Genomic DNA, 18,217 nt, shown 5'->3' with positions numbered 1-18,217 from the left:
TCTACATGAGAAGTCAAAAGTTTGGTCCAGTTATGATCTGGATCATACTCTCACATATGCAGTTGGGATTGTTAAGAGAATTTCATTTCAAGAAAACTGGGAACACCATGATGGCATACACAAAAATTTATTGGTTACAATAAACCATTAAGAGAATGCTGTCTGATAGATCTAGATGCGGTGGGACAGACTAGTGTCAACCTTAACACTATACTGAATTTTGACTCTTTTCCACACCTTGATAGTGGACCTCACCCTTAGTCCCCAGACACCTACGCCTGTGACAGTGATTTCCCTATTCTAGCTAAGTGTCATAAATCTTGACAGTGCTGAATAACTACCTATTCACCTTACAACTAAATCTTGTGAAGATTCACAAATTGCTATTCTTTCGCCTGTCTTTTTTTTAAGTAGCTATTTCAGAGCCTACCTATTAGATTAAGCTTTGCACAACACACTGGCAAAGGCACTGCCACCAGTACTTTTCCCAAATTCCAGCCTCTAGAATATGCACCTAAGTGTGGGAAATGTAGCTTTAATTATTAAACCAGGTGCTGTACTGTAATGACTTTAATAAAGGGTATTCTTTGGCTGAAAAAGCTCAGTGATTTCTGCTGAATTTTCCCCACTCTGACTAAAATACTTAAAACACTCAGTGGTAGTAGTATCAGAACTTAGATCTCTTGGTTTTGCACCTATTACACATTACTGCATGTCCATGAATGCCCATTTATTAAGTTTGAAGTTTTTTCTGTTTCTCTAGTTCAATAAAATATGTGTTTATTTCATGCAATGGGAAATAGTTCCATTGAGGGTTTTTGAATTAACAAGTCTGTGAATTTTGCTCTTAGATGTTGTGCAGGGAACATGAGGCTACAGAACCCCATAAATGGACTGGGATCAGTCTATGGAATCTGAGGTGTTGATCTATCCAGTGTTAAGCCAGCGGTTTGCACTGATACTCAGTGTTTTCATCCCTTGGCTTCCATAGCCTGACCTGGGACATGTACTTTGCATTCCAGGAGAACCATATGTACTTCACTACAATGGTTGCAGTCGCAGCTACACTTGGAGTGGATATGGCCGTGCATAAGTCTGAGTACTTTCAACATTTAGGCTCATTTCAGACTGAGCACCCAAATGCTGGGAGCACTACACGCCTGAGTTCTTTGGCTACCAGAGGGAATTAACAGTGCTCTTGACAGCTCTCATGGTTGCCCTGAGCATAGCATGAGTGAAACATCCAAGTGGTATTGTGGAGAGTACAACAGAAAAACCTTTAAGGAGATTAAACTTCAGAACAATTTGGTTTATGTGTAGTTCCTGAATCCAAAACCTGAAAAATGAGGAGAAGGGAAAACAATCACAGTCAGTTCATTAAGTGAGGCAGAGGAAAAAAAAAACAAAACAAAATATATAATTGTTTGATTGGATATTACATCATGAGGTAGATGTGAATGATGTTGAGTACTCCGGTATTAATTTCTGCATTTCTAGACTTCATGACCTTTTAATGTAGATCTCTCTTTAATTTTTTATATACGACTTTTAAAATCTGACAGATGGCAAGCTTTTGCAATTATTATCCCTTTATTTCCTCAGAATGTAGCCTAGTAGTTTGTAGAATAAACGCCTAAGGGAAATGTCGGTTTTTTCAGTGGTTGTATAAGTTAAAACCGCAGCATACAATATACTGTAAAGGACAGTTCTGTAGTGCTAAGTCAGGGAACCATATGACTTCAGAGGGTTTTTTCTGTTTGTGCTTTTTGTCGTTCTGGGAAAGGGACTTAGCTTGTCTCTGTATTATACTGCTGCTCTGCCTTAGGGAAAGACTGGACTTGGACAGGATAAATTAACTTTCATTTGGATTACGTCTCTCTTCCTTTCTCCCAGCATCACATTTGAAGTTCCTGTGTGGTGTGATCAAAACGCATATGATGCAGAGAGTCAGTCAGCTCTGCTACCATCAGCACAACTGTATACAATACAGATGGTACTAGGGATTATGGAGATACTATCTGACCATTAAAGAGAAGTAAAGCATCCAGTTTTTCATAAAACAGTTGTATCAGTGGGAGTGGAGAAACATTTTATCAGTGTAGACAAGGTAACACTTAGTAAAAAGCTTAAGGATTAATTTCTAAACTCTAGCTGATGTGGAGAAAGGAAAAGGAAAGTGTTTGTCTTCTGAAATCAAAAGCGTTTTCTTCCCAGGGCACTGAACATTGTCACAAAGCAAAATCTTCCTTTGGCTAGCATGCATTGCCTAACTCCAAAAATATTGCCCTAAAACAGGTTAGACAGAGGCTAAATCAGGCTTCCCAAAATTTGACCCTGCCTAACACTGTCTTTGGAGCTAAGCAATGAAATTGAGAGCATCTCAATTTGTATGATGATGTATGATCAGACCCTTCCCTTCCCTCTCTCTTTCTCCATCTTCAGATGTAACACAGCCCTTCAGTTGCAGTCTCCCTGTAGAATCTGTCTGGACCCTTTTTCACTCTGTAAACTCAGCACATTCAGGTTTTGGTCTAGTTGGCAGGACTGCTGGCACATGAACTACTCTCAGTCCTCCTGATGTGCCTGGATTTACCTGAAGGAAAAGAGTGTTGCTGTATGAACTAGTAAGTAGCAAGGGATAATCTTGGCAAAAATAATTTCTACTAACATTGTGAAATTGGGCATGATTTCTTTGATTACCTGTTTCAGAAATAACGTTTTTTCAAACTGCAGCAATGTGTGCAATGCCTACTCCGTTTAAGTTTTGAAAAACAATTATCATTCTGATGCTGTTTTCAGGTGCTTGTAGCTTTACTGAAGCATCTAAATGTCATTCTTCAACTTTTTCTGAAAGCTTCCCTTCAAGTTATTTTTTCCACAAGGTAAAATGGAATAAAATCAAACTATATAAGTTTTAACAACATATCACTTCCAAAAACTGGGTAGGTTTTCATTGTCACCTGAATTAAACTTTCTGACTAAGTAATAAGTTCCTCCTATGCCACAGAAAGCTATTTTTCCCTTTTTAATTCTGCCAGAAAAAGTTTGTCTTGTATAATAAAATAGTGATGCTGTTCCACGTGAACCTGAGCGCTATTGTTTTTTCAGCCTATGATCCGATACAGCTTCCCAAAAGGATGATTACTCCAGAGCTGTCTAGACTTTTACAGGGTGTGAAGTGAGTGAAAATTCCCAGGGAGAAAGTGGAAGTTGATAGCTAATATCTAGTGTAATGGCCATAGGCTGTTTATTCTTGTCATATCATTAAAAAGGAAATATCCTGCATACAGTTAGTACTAACTATCCTCTGCTTAGCTAATGATAGCTAGAGTTTCACAACACCTTCTGCTGATGATCATCTAGAAGGATTTGGTGGTGTGGGGAAAACAGTGATTTGAGCAGAAAAGTGGAGCTGGAAATTTGATCATTTATACTTAATTTAATAGGAACAGACTATTTATTCTCATCCTTTTCTCTATTAAAGAAGAAATATCTTGCAGATTAGGGCTAGGTATCTACATCTTGGCTAATGACAGATCATGAGTCTGATTGTCCTAACCATGTCTCCACTGTTGCGTTCTGTCTTCTTATGACAGCATAAAACTTCTCTACACAAAAGCAGTTTTACAAAGATGAAGTTAATGAAGATATTTTAGAAAGTCTCTGAACTCTTTTCCAAAAACTGCCTTGTGGATTTCACTGTTCCTTCATCCCAAGGCACACAGTTGTCTGGCCTTTACATCCAAACTTCTTTCTGCCATAGAGATGAATATATATGTCTGCTCTGTTCTTTCTTCAACTTCCTAAAGCTGGAAGGGAGGAGAGGAAAGGGTTTCCTCTGAACGGACCAGCAGAAAATGTGTTTACCATGGGTGACACCACTCAGTTCTGCAGGCCTCAAAACACTGTAAGGTAATGTTATTGCAAAATCATGTTTATCAGGGAATTCAGCTGGCAGGCTCTCTAAGAACTCTTTTTGGAATTGTGGCCTTGAACAGCTCCCTTCTTGTTTCCAGTATGGAAGAAAAATTTCTACAAACCCTCCGCAAACTTGCTTTAGTATTACAGCTAATAACAAAGAAATCTATGCAAGAGAGAAACACAGTTCTGCAATTGTTCCAAAACTATATTCTTTTTGGCAGTCAGTTCAGGCTTTGCCCTCTATCAAGTTATTTTGGAGACCACCTGATCTAACAAAACCCAAAGCATTCACTTGCTTTTTAAATGCTGCCATGTTGTTTAACAAGCACCACCCTTTATCAAAGGAACAAGAAGCTTCTCCTGCACAAGTAACATGAAATGAAGTTGAAAAATTATCTGCCATTTGTGTGTGGGGGGCAAATTTATGAGATTTTTGTCATAGTCAACAGGGAAGATTAATGGAAGTTGGGACTTGAGTCAATCAGTGTTGAAACACACCAAACCAATTAATTAAATGGAAAGAGTTAGCAGCGCCAGTATCAATAAATACAAATGAATATTGATGCAGATTTGTAAGATTTGGAGTGGGGGAAAATGAAAGAATATAGAGAACAGAAAATGCTTAGGGGGAAAGAGTTTCACTACATTTCTGCTGATGATCTTCCAGAGGGATTTGGCACTGAAGGGAGTACTGTGCTAGGACAAATAATACAGAAAAGCTGTATTATTTTTCCGTAATATATCTGCTCTGCATTTCTCTTATTTTTAAGTTGTAGTTTTCAGATAGCTTTAGTCCTTTGGGGTTTGTGTTGTTTGTGTTATCGACTCATAATAGAGAACACACGTAAATTACTATGTTTAATTGCATGATTAAGGCAAAGTCCATGATTTGGAATTAGAAATGTACAGACCAAAACCACCATGGGATAGTTAATATATATGGATGTTGCCTTTTGCCCAGATCAATTATTCAAATGGTGGCAGTTTCTCATAACTGTATAATAAGACCATCCTTTTGACTGGGGAAATTTCTCTAGAATAGTTCACTTCCTGAATTTTTCAAGAGACCCTGTTTATAACTTGAGAAAAGAAGGTTATTGATGATGATACAAGTCTTAGAACTGCAATTAGGCAGGTCTTAAGAGATGTTTAGGTTTAACTAATGCCATAGATGTGTATTTGAAGAACAGGAAAAAGTACTGGACAGTGCTTGAAGGGGGTCTGACTGTCACAGTGAGGAGTAAAATAGTGAAATACAAATACCGAGGATTAGTAAGTTGTGTACAAAGACATTAAATTTATCACATCAAAGAAAGTGGTGCTCAAAACCAAATTCTAGAGTCTGGCGTGGTATAGGAAGAGTATCTTATTCGGATTAGAGAGTCTACAAAACTCTGGAAAAAAATAACTGGTGATAAAAATCATGGGGCATTTTTTGTCTTTCAAATGACTGAAAATGGGAATACAAACTCAGACAAAGAAAATTAATAATTTGTGTCTTTCTCCCCACTTCCTGGCCCCAGCACTAGAAAAATAACTGAGACATATACACACACTCATAAAATTTTGGGAAAAAATAAGAAATTATCTTAAGAACTTGATTTTTGCATGACAACTAGTTATCTTTGGGGTACAGATTGCTTTCATAAAGGAAAACTGCTGGAAGGGCTCAAAACAAGGTTCCTAGTATAGCATCTTAATTGAAATAAAGTGTCCCTCTGAGGTGGGATGTGTCCCTAAAAAACGGAAGAAACAGAACAGAGCATCATGCAGTTAAATCCATCTTGTTGTATCTCAGCTTCAGGAAGTTGGTGGATGGTATGACCTCAGAGAAGTTCATCTCACTGCTAAGGGGAATTGTTCAGCTAAGTGAGAGCAGACAGGAAAACAAGCAAACAAACTACCACCAGGAATGACAACAACAAAAACCACTACTTCTAATTACAGACTGAAGTGAAAAGGATCAAAATTGACTCTCTGGACCTGATGCATTTGCTAATAAAATCATATATTCTACAACTAACACAATTGGGAACAGCTTCAAATTTCATTTCTCTTTTCTACTTCTAAGAGGCACCTTTTTATTGCTTTATAATGACACAAACATCAAAAATACTCAATATTTTCAGAAGTAAGAAAATAAGTTTACTTGCTACCTTCCCCACTTTCCCAGCAGTGGAGCATCTGTATATAAATAAGAACACAGTTTTGACCAGTATTGTTAAAAATGAGGGGGAAATATCCATAGCTTAGCAAAGAAATAGGTTTAAAATTTTAAATCTAGTGTAGTGGCAATAAGAAAACTGACTATACCAAAAAGTTTGGCACAAATACAACCACACGGTCTGTTGAATTTTCATCCCCTACTTCATCCTTAGAACTCTTGAATTGACCTACGGCATCCCAACAACACCACAGAAGTGCACATAGCACGTAGCAATGCCTTTGGTTTTAGATATCCTATTGTTTTCAGACAGGCTAAGTTTCATCAAGGCAACCATTCTAGTAGGCAATATATATATATGTGTGCTGAATCATGTGAAAGTCAAGGTGCAGAAATGTGCTGGTTCTTTATAACATTTCTGCTGTTCTTCACAGAGCTAATATATTATATTGACATGAACACTTGTACAACTGCACCTTCACTAGGGAAATCCTAATATTTCAACTTTTCTGGCATATTTAAAACATGCAAAATACTCTTTAAAAGGAAAAAAAACAATAAAAAGTCTCTCATTATTATTCTCCTTTATCATTAAAAGAACACCAAGTCTCTGAGGCTAGGGAAGGATACAGCAGAAGTCCTTTCTCAGCCACCCCTCAGATCTGTGCTTTTCTTGCCTGCTCATGCTATCAGAGAAGAGCCTATTTAAAAAAAAGAGGTTCTAATAATCTCTTGAGATTTTTCCTATTAATTGCATCCATGTGTAAGAATAGGAGGAATTTATAGGTAATACTTTATGCTTCATAACAGTTAAGAATGGATGAGAGTGTCAACTGTTTTTTGTGAATGTAACCCCCCCTAAATCTCCATCTGTCATTAAGGAGAATTCATCAGAAAGTGAAAATGAACTAGTGAGAGTATGATTGTCATATGCAATAGAATCATAGACTGGTTGGGGTTGGAAGGGACCTTCAAGATCATCTAGTTCCAATCCCCCTGCCATAGGGGTATAGTTTTGCTAGAGTTTTCTAATTTTAGAGTTTTATGCTATATTAATTCCTTATTAATTCCTCACTGTAGATTAACATAAACTGCATAATTCTTAGTGTATTATTAGAGTGTCTAGATGGCAAAGAGTGGTTTGTACAAAGTGAGACTTGTAGGTGCTATTGATTTCTTCGCACTGTTGAACAGTTTGCTTAAAAGAAAAAGATAAAATCCTGTGTTCACCCTACATGAGAGCATAGAAGAGTAGAGATGTTTTTATGTTATGGCTGAAGAGAATCTCTTCACTGGATGCTCTTGGGAATGATGGAGTTTTGTCAGCTCCATGGTGTGTCTCTATTTAAGACGCTGGGCTGGGAATTTCACCAAGAAATTCACCTTTAGGACTTCTGTCTTCCCTACATCTCAAACAAAAACTAAGCTAAACTAGTGGGAAACTACATAACCCACAGCCACCGTAATAACCAAGAATTTTTAATTTTAGAGCAGTGGTAAGCACCCAAATGACATTTTTAAGCATTTTGTGTTTGCTCAGAGAAGACTGGGTTATCAAAGTAAGGTTCTTATAAGTTAAGCTTTGTAACAGCTCAAGCAGACAGTTTTATCCGATCAGGATGTGTGAGGAGTTTCTTCAAAGAACTCAAAAAATAAGCCTGGTGTCCTGATCCCCAATCTTATGCCCTGCAGAGGAGATGCATCCCAGTGGCTTCCTGCAGCAAGTGACAGTAAATGACACTTCTGTTCATTACCATATTAAATGGGACAGTGCTTTACGCTCTTATTCAGAGACACTTTGCTGGATTGTTCAGCATAATTAGTTAAAAACATACTACTTTATCTTTAGCAGCACATAGCTGATTAATTTCCTAGCTTAGAAGACACAGCTGTGTGAGGATAAAAGCCTTCTTTGTTTGAATGAACAGAAAGTGTCTCATAGCTTTTCAAAGTACTTCTTTTAAAGCAATCTAGGTAAATGAAGACAGAAATACCTGTTCAATATTTATTCATTGAAAAGCAGAGAGATTTCTGCTATGTCTTGTTTTTGAAACAATGTTAAAAGCTGTCCAAGTGTAAGTCTATTGAGTCTAATGAGCTGTCATCGGAGATGAATTTGGTCCTGGTATCTCTGTTTTCACCTGCCAGGAAAAAAGTGTTTTTAATCTGACTTTACATATTAATCACTCACAGGCAAGGAGACAAGTCCTGGAACAATTCTGTCTTCTTTATACGGACTTTCTAATTCAGTTTGTTATATAATGAGGTGAGAGAAAAGTCAAGATCACTCCATTTTTGTAACAGCTTCGAGTCGATTCCACAGATTTTATCACGTTTATCCCCAAACTCAAGAATTTCTTGTTGGAGTAATCATTGTCTAAGAAAATGTATAACTTTAAAAGTATATTTGGAGGATGGAAAAAGTAAAAACACTTTGGAAATTCATTAGCTGACTTGTGTGCAAGATTTTGTTTTAAAAGAAACTGGGATTGCTTTTAAACATCTTGACCTTCAGATTGGTGGGAAAAGTGCTTCATTCAGTACTCTGCCTAGACAGGCAAGATACCTCTGCCAGCACTGAGAAAGTGGCATGCAGTATCTGGGTAAAGGGAACTCTGGACTGGCAGTGACCATGGAAGGGCTCAGGAGGCAAAGCTGTGCCCTCCTCAGGCCTCCCCTCAGATCATGCCTCCCTACACCAAACCTTCAGGCATGCCTGACAGGCTCTGGCTCCCTGCACCCAGATTAGAGGGAAATATTTTGTATTTAAAAAGCAGTCATCTTCCATCTACACTTACCCATGGCCTAATCCTTGGAAAATATGTAACTTGCACAGTCTCATGGCTTTCAAACTCAATGTCGACAGCATGCATCTTCTGGAGAGCTTTAATTTAAGACTAATTCTGACAGGCAGCCTATCTTGGAAATTTGGTTAAAATGATCTTTCTTGATCTGAAGAACTTTCCTCGTTAATGAAAACTTGTCTCTATTAGATGAATTAACTTGCTGATATAGTTGAAATTATTTGGTTTTTTGGCTTGTTCCAAAACCATAATGTTATATAATGGAGATTTCAAGATATTGCCATTTCGAGATTGTTGCATTTTTGTGACTAATTTCTCTTTAAAAAGAGAGGTTGGTTTCTCTTCCCTCACTGCAGTGGAATAATTGGTGGGCTGGCATGAATGAGTCATGAGCTGCATACATCAGGGCTACTTGAGACAACTTAAAGTCCTTCAAACCTCAGTTGGTAATTAAAAATGAGATTATAGGCATGGTCCTTAAATTCTGATTAGAAATCACTTAAAATAATTATAGAAGCAACGAATGCAATTTGAAATATTCTCATCCTGGTAGGCAGCAACTAATCCAAGTTGGTGAGCAGAAATCTCCATAAAATATTCTCGAATGCGATAATGTAAAATTTCACATTATGTGTTTAAAAAGAAATTATTGCTCAGATACACAAGAGTAACCCAAAGTAGATGGAACCAAACCTCAGCAGTAAGTTAACAGTCATACAGTGTATAACATTATGTGTTATGTCCTCTATTATACTATATAGAATTGCTAATACTATATTGTCTTTAATATTTTAAATATTACTTTGATAAATCAGCTATATTTAGGCGTAACTGCTCTAAATTCATTATCATTCATTTATTTCACTTGCAAAACACCCATATGATTTCATTATGTGAGCCTATTTGCACCCTCATCTCCTTAGATTTTAACCTGCTTTTTTCTTCATGTATCCAATTATTTCCTCCTTTTATTTTACCTGTTTTGATTTCTGCATTTGTGAGACTCTGATTGAGAATCACAGTTGTTTGGGAATGAACTGAGAAATATCTGCTTGGGCCCACTGTAAAGTTTGAGGATTGTTTTTTTGGAGATCCCTTACTTTCCCCCAAAATCTTCTAAACAGTAATACACACATTATGGAGTACAGTTGTCATCTCAAGGCAACCTTCCATAAAGTACTGACCATTAGTGCACTATCTGTTCTACTGCATCATTCACATGATTCATCAAGAGCTGAGAAGGAACAGTTTGATTTTTCTGGCTAGTACACAATCATCCTTAATGTATTTGCTAAGATTTAAATTCAGTGTCAAGTATTGCAAGGATTTCAGACAATGCAATGTCATTCAAAGCTTTTGTACTGACAGTGTCTTTATCAAAGGCTATAGTTTAAGCAATATGTATCTTACAGCTTCCTATTATGATTTTTTTTTGTTAATTCCCACCTGCTTTTGCTTAGAATCCACATTGCCTTGGAAATAGATTTGCAGATTTGTCCTGTGCTTGTCATTGTGTAGGAGGCAGAGCAGTACTGTGACCATATTTTATTTTTGCAGTGAACCAGTTTTTACTTCTTCTCCAAGTCTGTGAGCTATCAGGATTTGTAAGGGAAAAGAGAAAAAAAAGAAATTAAGTAACTTTCTGTCAACAGAAATGAGAGCAGCAACCTGTATTTGTGCTCCTCCTGAATTATTTTTTTTTTAATTATAAGGTATGGCAGGATGAAAAGAGAGCTTCTTCTGAAAATGTATAAGAATTTACATCCATCTCTAGGGCACATTCATGCTCCTTTCCAGGAGGGCTATGTTCATTTGATGGAGCCACATGCACACCTTTTGTCCCAGCTGTTTCCTGTTGTGGTTTGTGTTGACCCATTTTATTTTGTACTACAGAAGACCAGGAAAACATTGGCAGGATTACATGCATATGTTAAAAGTTCCTTTAACATAGGGAAGGATTTTTTTATGTGAATTTTGCTGACCCAAGGACCAAACTGACTCTCAGAAAGCTGCAGCCTAAGGATGTCAGAGCACATCTTCCTCTTTGACACTTATACCTGTCCACACAGGGTGGCTGTGAAAGGCTATGGCTTTGAGGTGTCCTCATGCCCTTGTGCTGCTCAGAAAGTCACCATCCCTGGAACTGTTCAAGAAATAACTGGATATGGCACTTAGTGCTATGGTTTGGTGGTGTTTGGTCAAAGGCTGGACTTCATGATCTCAGAGGTCTTTTCCAATCTTAATGATTCTATGATGTGAGAAGGAAACCTTTGGGATCAATTGACTTACCTGTGGAGAGCTGTAGGTCAATCCAGCAAAGGAGCACACAAGAAAAACATATTATTTTGGGCTTTTTTAGGCTTAGATAGGTTTCTTATAATAATTTTAAAATCAAAATCAAAGGGACAGAAGAAAAATGCCTATTTCAAGATATTTCACCTAGAACTTCTAGCCATGCATATGCTAGTTTGTATTCATATCTCTTACTGATCTCTATAGAAGAAAAAAAGTACTGCAAATTTCCTTGACTGAATGAGATAAAATTACTTTTTAGGTGTATTAAGTCAAAATATGTGTGTTTACTGGTAGACTATCTGGCTACATATTTATAGATCTTTACATCACTTTACATACTTTTTTATAGATATAGATCTTTACATAGTTTTTCTGTCCTTGAAAATATAGGTGCTCAAAAGTTCTTTGTAGAATGTGTCATAAAAGGCAACAGTCAAACAGCACAGGTATGCAGCTGTTGGAGCTCTTAACAATATTTATTTTATTTTTATAAATATATATTTATTTTGCAGTTAATCTCTAACTTCTTTTTTCTTTTGAGATGACTGAAAAAATAGGGGAAGGTAAACTACTTACCAATTTATGACTTTTTTTTTTTTTAAATGAGGTAGATATTCCTCTAGAACTTTGTGAATGTGTCAGAATGTTTTGACCACTTGTTCTGTATACTATATCTTTTTCCTTTACTGTCTGAAGCTGTCGACTTCTAGGAAATCCATGTTGAAGACCCTCCCATAAGGACTGTTTCATGGCAAGCTTATAATTAGTAAGTCAATGAATTTCTGATGCATGATAGAAAATATTTTCATTCTTGATTTGTTACAGAAACAAGTTTTGAATGAGTTAGATAAAGACTAATAATAAACATACATAAAAATGTGCTATACTCTAATGAAATATTGAGATTGAATTGTGTGCTTTATTTTATTTCTTCCTTCCCTCAACTTCATGGGTATGTTGCATTCTAAAGAGATCCATTATAGAGCAGAGCACCTCAATTTAATAGATATGCAACATAACATCAGCTTTGGAAAACTGTCATTCTTACATTGCACCTTTGCCAAAACATTGCTATCAAATTTTAGAAAAACTAATTTAGAATTTTTAATAGAGAATGTCAGAAACAAATCAGAGCTTGTTGATGAAGTTTTCATGTAAGATCTATTATAGCTGAGAATCCCAGATTCTCAAACATCACTTTTCTTGCTGAGCCAGCTTTTAAACCAAAACACATGGTGTTGGCTAGATTATGCAATTCCCAGTGGAGCAATAATGAGACACAGGGAAAAAAGTCCTTGCTCCACTCTGTGTCCAGCTTCCCCCTTTGAACTCTCATTTAGCACCTCACATAGGATGCGCCTGGCTTGCTTTCAAGCCTTTCCACAAATATATAATTTTCTACAAAAGGCTTCAGTCCTACTGGCTCCACTGTAGATTTCTAACATAAAGTCACACCGTTACCACCCACCAAATTGGACATGACATTTACTGGGTGGCTTCAATTGCTCCTTCTAGCCAGGAGGAAAACATCAGAGTACGGCCAGTACATGTCCACAGGAAGTGCACTCAGTGTCTGCACAAACTTTTGCTTCCAGTCTGGGAACATGAACGATGATAAAGAGTTACAAGGAGACCTCTGATCCCTTCTAATATCTACTCCTGTCAGGGAATTTATTCTCTCTAACAGAAACTGTTGCCACTCCGAACCACATCTGGGGCCACCTCAGCAGCCGCAACTGGTAATTTCTGCAGATCCTTCTTTCAGACAAGGTGTGAAATCAGCCTGTGAGTGCAAGGCGAGAGCAGCACCTGATGCACCAAGCAGGGAGTTCCAGCACAGGATGTTCTGACCCACTGTCCCCATGGGGCTGTCTGGTCTCTGGCCTGGTGCTTCTCACTGCCTTCTGTCCCCTCATCCTTTTTCCACCCTGCTGCCTTCAAAGGACCTTGCACAAATGTTTTGGCTCTTTCCTTGAGGTCTGTGTAAGTACATTTCCAGGAGTCTTTCTTCCTCCATTTTTGAGTCCTGAGACCCTAATCTATGCCTGTGTCATTTAATTCCTGACTTATTTAAAGATATGATCTGTACTTGTTTGCAGACATGTAAGTTTTGATCTGAAGCAATAGGTTAACATGTTTTGTGCGTTGTGTACTACCAGCAGAGACTACAACATATAAAGAGTAGTGCTTCACAATTAAAGACATTGCAGCAGCACAGCCCTCCATAACATTACATACTCTAATAGAGGAATGCTATACATAAAAAAAAATTACTGCTGAAAAATCCTATTCACTATGAACAAAGTTAGCATTTAATATATGCTCAGATGTCTATAAAAATTAATGAAATGTCAATTTGAGATCTGAAAATACATTGTTAGATTATATTTTAATATGAGCAGGTGAAGATTAAATACATTCCATATAGTGAAATAAACAGAAAAGTCTGCAACACTTGCTTGTCAAGCATACTTGCAAATTATTGCATTCAAGTTGAAGGGGTGAAGTATTTATGCCATCTGAAAACTAATACCATTTTTAGCAGGATGCATGGTAAAAAGGATACACTGCTTCAACTGAGAGATGCATTCTTATTTCCATAAGAGTCAAAATTAAGAGGAATTACTGACAGAGATTTTAGCACCTTCTGTTGGTACAGTCTGATGATAAAGTGTGCTAATGGAAATCAAACAGTATGAGTTGAAAGTAGCTGTAATCTTAATGCCTATTAACAGTTCTAAAATCACTGACATTAATATCATGCAGACAGGACAGGGTTTAAGCCATTGATGGGAAGATGGGGAAAGGGGGAATTAAATCACATTTTCTTTGGGAAGCTGCATGTGATACAGTGCTTTGTCTTTCATACCTGCTCTCCTACTAAAAAGAAATCCCAAAATTAGTAGTAGTAGTAGTAGTAGTAGTAGTAGTAGTAGTAGTAGTAGTAGTAGTAGTAGTAGTAGTATTGGCCAGTTTCAACTACATTTGGCAGAAAACTAAAGTTCTCGGGGCTAATTAACTTTGTCAACTCTAATGCAGCCATGACACCTTTACAGTAGCCCCAGAAGAAAAGGCTGATGTTAGCTCACCAAGCAATGCTGAGTCTTATAAATGTCCTCCATATGCTTTGATATTTCTTATACCCTCTAACACAACAATCAGTCACAGGGCATTGACCCGTAGGAAGACAGACCATTGGGTTTGGTGGCTGTTGAACTAGTGTTTTAGTGAGATGTTGCTGACAAATTTAATGCTAAAGTGTCAGTAGAAATATGGCATTTTCAGTGTATCTTGTGAAATAGCTGAGTGTTGATTTTATCTTATTTTAAATCAACTTTGTATTCATAAGTGACTTGTTGAACAATATACACAACACTTTCATGCTTTCCTAACAGAAGAAAGCAAGTTGCCACCCATGCCTTTTCTGTCTGAAGCTGTAACACTGGTTCTGTGGTTATAATTCCATCTTAAAAACTGATATACAGAACTATTTTCATGAAATCCAGGATTAGGAGTGTCAGGGAAAGAAATGAGCAAGAATAAGAGATGTTAGGCAAAACTGTTGCTAAGAAGGGTCGCTCTTTATCAGTCTCCAAAAGCTGGTAGTTGAACTTTAAAGGTTGTGTATGCTTCAGAAGGCAAAAGCTATGCTTCAGCAAATCTTAGACTAAGTGACAATAATGTTAAATGTATATTGCCCATTTCTATAAAAAGAGCAGTGAAAAAAAACCCAAACCATCAAAAAAACCTTAAAATCATGCTTGCCTAAGGATTTAGGAAAAAAGGTGACTTGTGGGTGGATGAGATTTAAGCATCATATAAATAAGCAAAGTGTCCTGAGGCAACTTGAATCTCTTTAAGAAATGGAATTGACACAGAGGAATCAACGGTTATAGCAAAGCTTACAGACACTCTTCTGGAATAAGTAATGAAAAAATGATCATTTCTGACTTGACAATTGAACATTATATGCAGTCTTAAAGACAACAAAGGACAGCATTGCTGTATCTCATTGATAATGTATTGTGGCCTTGTGATATCTTTATTTTTACAGAATTTCTTCCTGAGGGTTCAAGTACATTAAGGTCAATTACTTGAGTATCATTTTTGTCTTTTATGTCTCACAGAAATTGCTTCGCAATGACAATTAAATATATCCACTCAAGGAAAAAGTGTAGGTAAAAACAGGACAAGGTCCAAGATACATTAAATATCACACAGTTTTAACAAGAATATATTTAGCAGTATGTGAATATTATTTACTATAAAGTACACACCTGAAGTACTGTGTCCAGTTCTGGGTCCCTCAGTTCAGGAAGGACATTGAGGTGCTGGAGCAGGTCCAGAGAAGAGCAACAAGGGTGGTGAAGGGACTTGAGCACAAGTCCTATGAGGAGAGGCTGAGGGAGCTTGGGGTTGTTTAGCCTGGAGAAGAGGAGGCTCAGGGGAGACCTCATCACTCTCTACAACTACCTGAAAGGAGGTTGGAACCAAGTGGGGGTCGGTTTCTTCTCCCAGGCAGCTATCAGTCAGACAAGAGGGCATGGTCTTAAGCTGTGCCAGGGGAGGTTTAGTTTGGATATTAGGAGGAAATTCTTTACAGAGAGGGTAATCAGGCACTGGAATGGGCTGCCCAGGGAAGTGGCGGATTCTCCATCCCTGGAGGTTTTTAAGATGAGATTGGATGTGGCACTTAGTGCCATGGTCTAGTAACCACGGTGGTGTTGGATCAAGCGTTGAACTTGATGATCTCGGAGGTCCCTTCCAACCCGGCTGATTCTATGATTCTGTGATTCTATCATAAGAAAATCTTCAGATACAGCATTCAGGATTCTTGACAATATCAAGCAATCATACTTGGAAATGAAGTTACTTTCCTTCTCAGCATTCTTTTCAAGAAGCACTTTTCAAGAGAAGCTGCTTTGATATTTATTTAAGCAGTTAGAAAATAAAGCCTCAGGTTGTGAAAATACATGCATATCACTAGCTTTTCCTTCAAATTGACAGCCATTACATCCTTTCAACAAGTCTCAGATAATTTGTAGTTAACTGGCCACATTAAATATTTAAACTCTCACAATTAGTATTTGCTCTTTTCAAGGGAAGATACTTTGCTACATCTTGCTCTCCTTCAGACTTTCAGTGCATCCTGACAAAAGGAGTTAACACTTTACTAAGGTTTCAGCCCTGCTGTCCATCACTTTACCTTCTGATAAATAGGAGCAATTTACCTAGTGACCAGAAAATGTATTCTATTCAGAAAGAAGATATGACAGTCAAAAGAATTGCAGTGGCTACAGAAGTGTATGCTCTCCCCGGCCATGTGAGTTTGCAGATCTTCTTTCCTTGTCTGTTTTTGATAAGTTTAGAACAATTCAGACCCTATTTCTGATGTGGGGCCATAAGACTATTCCTATAGTGTTTACCTACTAGAGCTCTGTTAGAAAGTCTCTTACAGTTTCCTTTTTTTAGCATCTGTCTTTCATGTCTAGACTGCTGGAAACCCTGAGGCATAGGCCTAAGGCTAAATGATCTTGCTATCCTTGCCGGAATCAGGAAAGTGAGCATCTCCCAAGTGAAGATAGTTTCCCTTTCCTTCCTTTTCTTTATCTTTAAATTTTGTTCTTTTGTCCAATGTAATACCAAATATGTAAACTGTGGCACATAACTATTATTCAAGTGAAAGAAAACCATCTTTCCGCATTGTTTATTCTATTCTTACATTTTGTTTCTTCCTTTAAATCTTCCTTAAGAGGCTTTCAGAAATCCATTTAGTTTGACTCAATTTGAAATATAAATAGCAAACAGATCACTGTCCCAAATATCATGTGTGCAACCCTCTTTAGCACTTAAAGAGCAGCCGGTATGTGCCTGGCACATGCACAGAGACGGGAGTCTCTGCAGACTAAGCTGATTTAGACACACATCATGAGACCAACACGTCAGTAATTGCCAGTTTATACACTGAAAAACTCCTAACTGGTAGTAAAGGAGAAAAGTTAATGATAAATTACCATGGAGTAAGTTTTTGCTTACTGCATGGTCATGTATATTTTTACCATATTACAAGTTAACTTCTTAATGGCTCCTGCAGTAACACATTCTGTTAAGTAAAGATCAGTATTTCCCTAGAGGAAGAGGTCTGTATCACTGTTAAAGTACCTGTCTTTTCTACCAAATCTTTAATGTAAAGATTTTTAAGAAAACAGACCAATTTAGTTATTGTGATTTTAATACACTTCACCCTTGTTTCTGGGCTATGTTATGTCTTAAATTACCAAAAATATTACCTGGAAGATAACCTGTGTACTCTTATCTCACTTATGCTTCTGCATGGTTCAAGATGTCTTGGAGTTGTAAATCCTGGCCTAAAATCACGCGGGCTCAATCTGTTTATATCTATGCAGAGACATGGAAAGCTTATATGTAGAACTGATAGCATTCAGGAGGTATTGTTATCAAAAATAAATGGTTGAAAATAAATTTATGCTTTAGCAAGAGATATTCGTTTAATAAATTCTATAACATTTTCCAACAATGTAACAATGTCTTAGACTTCTTTATTTAATGATTAAATCACAGTGCATGATCTATACAACAAAATCACTTCTAGAAAAAGTTTTATTATTTTATATCTTTGCATAGGAGCATCTATTTTGATATTATGCTTCTAAGGAAGACCACCTGTCTTCAGGTCCAATTTTTGAATGGGTAAAGATATATCCATTAATATGATTTGACCCAATGATTAAACTTCAGAATAAAGAAGGAAAATAAATTACTTGTTTCAAAAGAGGTTTGAAAAACGTTATTTTTCTATTCCCTTATGATATCAGCAAGCCATGTTCAGCCGCCTGAAACACTTTGTAGGAGTCAAGTTTGAGTTTTCTCCTCAGTTGTCTGGAATAAACAGACTGAAGATCCAGAGTGCAGGCAAGGTGAGAAGGGACATGTAGGCACAATGCTCAGAAACTGGCAGTTGTTCACTTTTCCAGTAGCTTAGTCCAGTTAGCTCTTCACTTTTCACTGTAGC

This window comes from Manacus vitellinus, unplaced genomic scaffold, assembly GCF_001715985.3.
Source record: "Manacus vitellinus isolate BGI_N305 unplaced genomic scaffold, ASM171598v3 scaffold_5_pilon, whole genome shotgun sequence".
NCBI classification, from domain to species: domain Eukaryota; kingdom Metazoa; phylum Chordata; class Aves; order Passeriformes; family Pipridae; genus Manacus; species Manacus vitellinus.
This window is presented reverse-complemented; position numbering follows the sequence as displayed.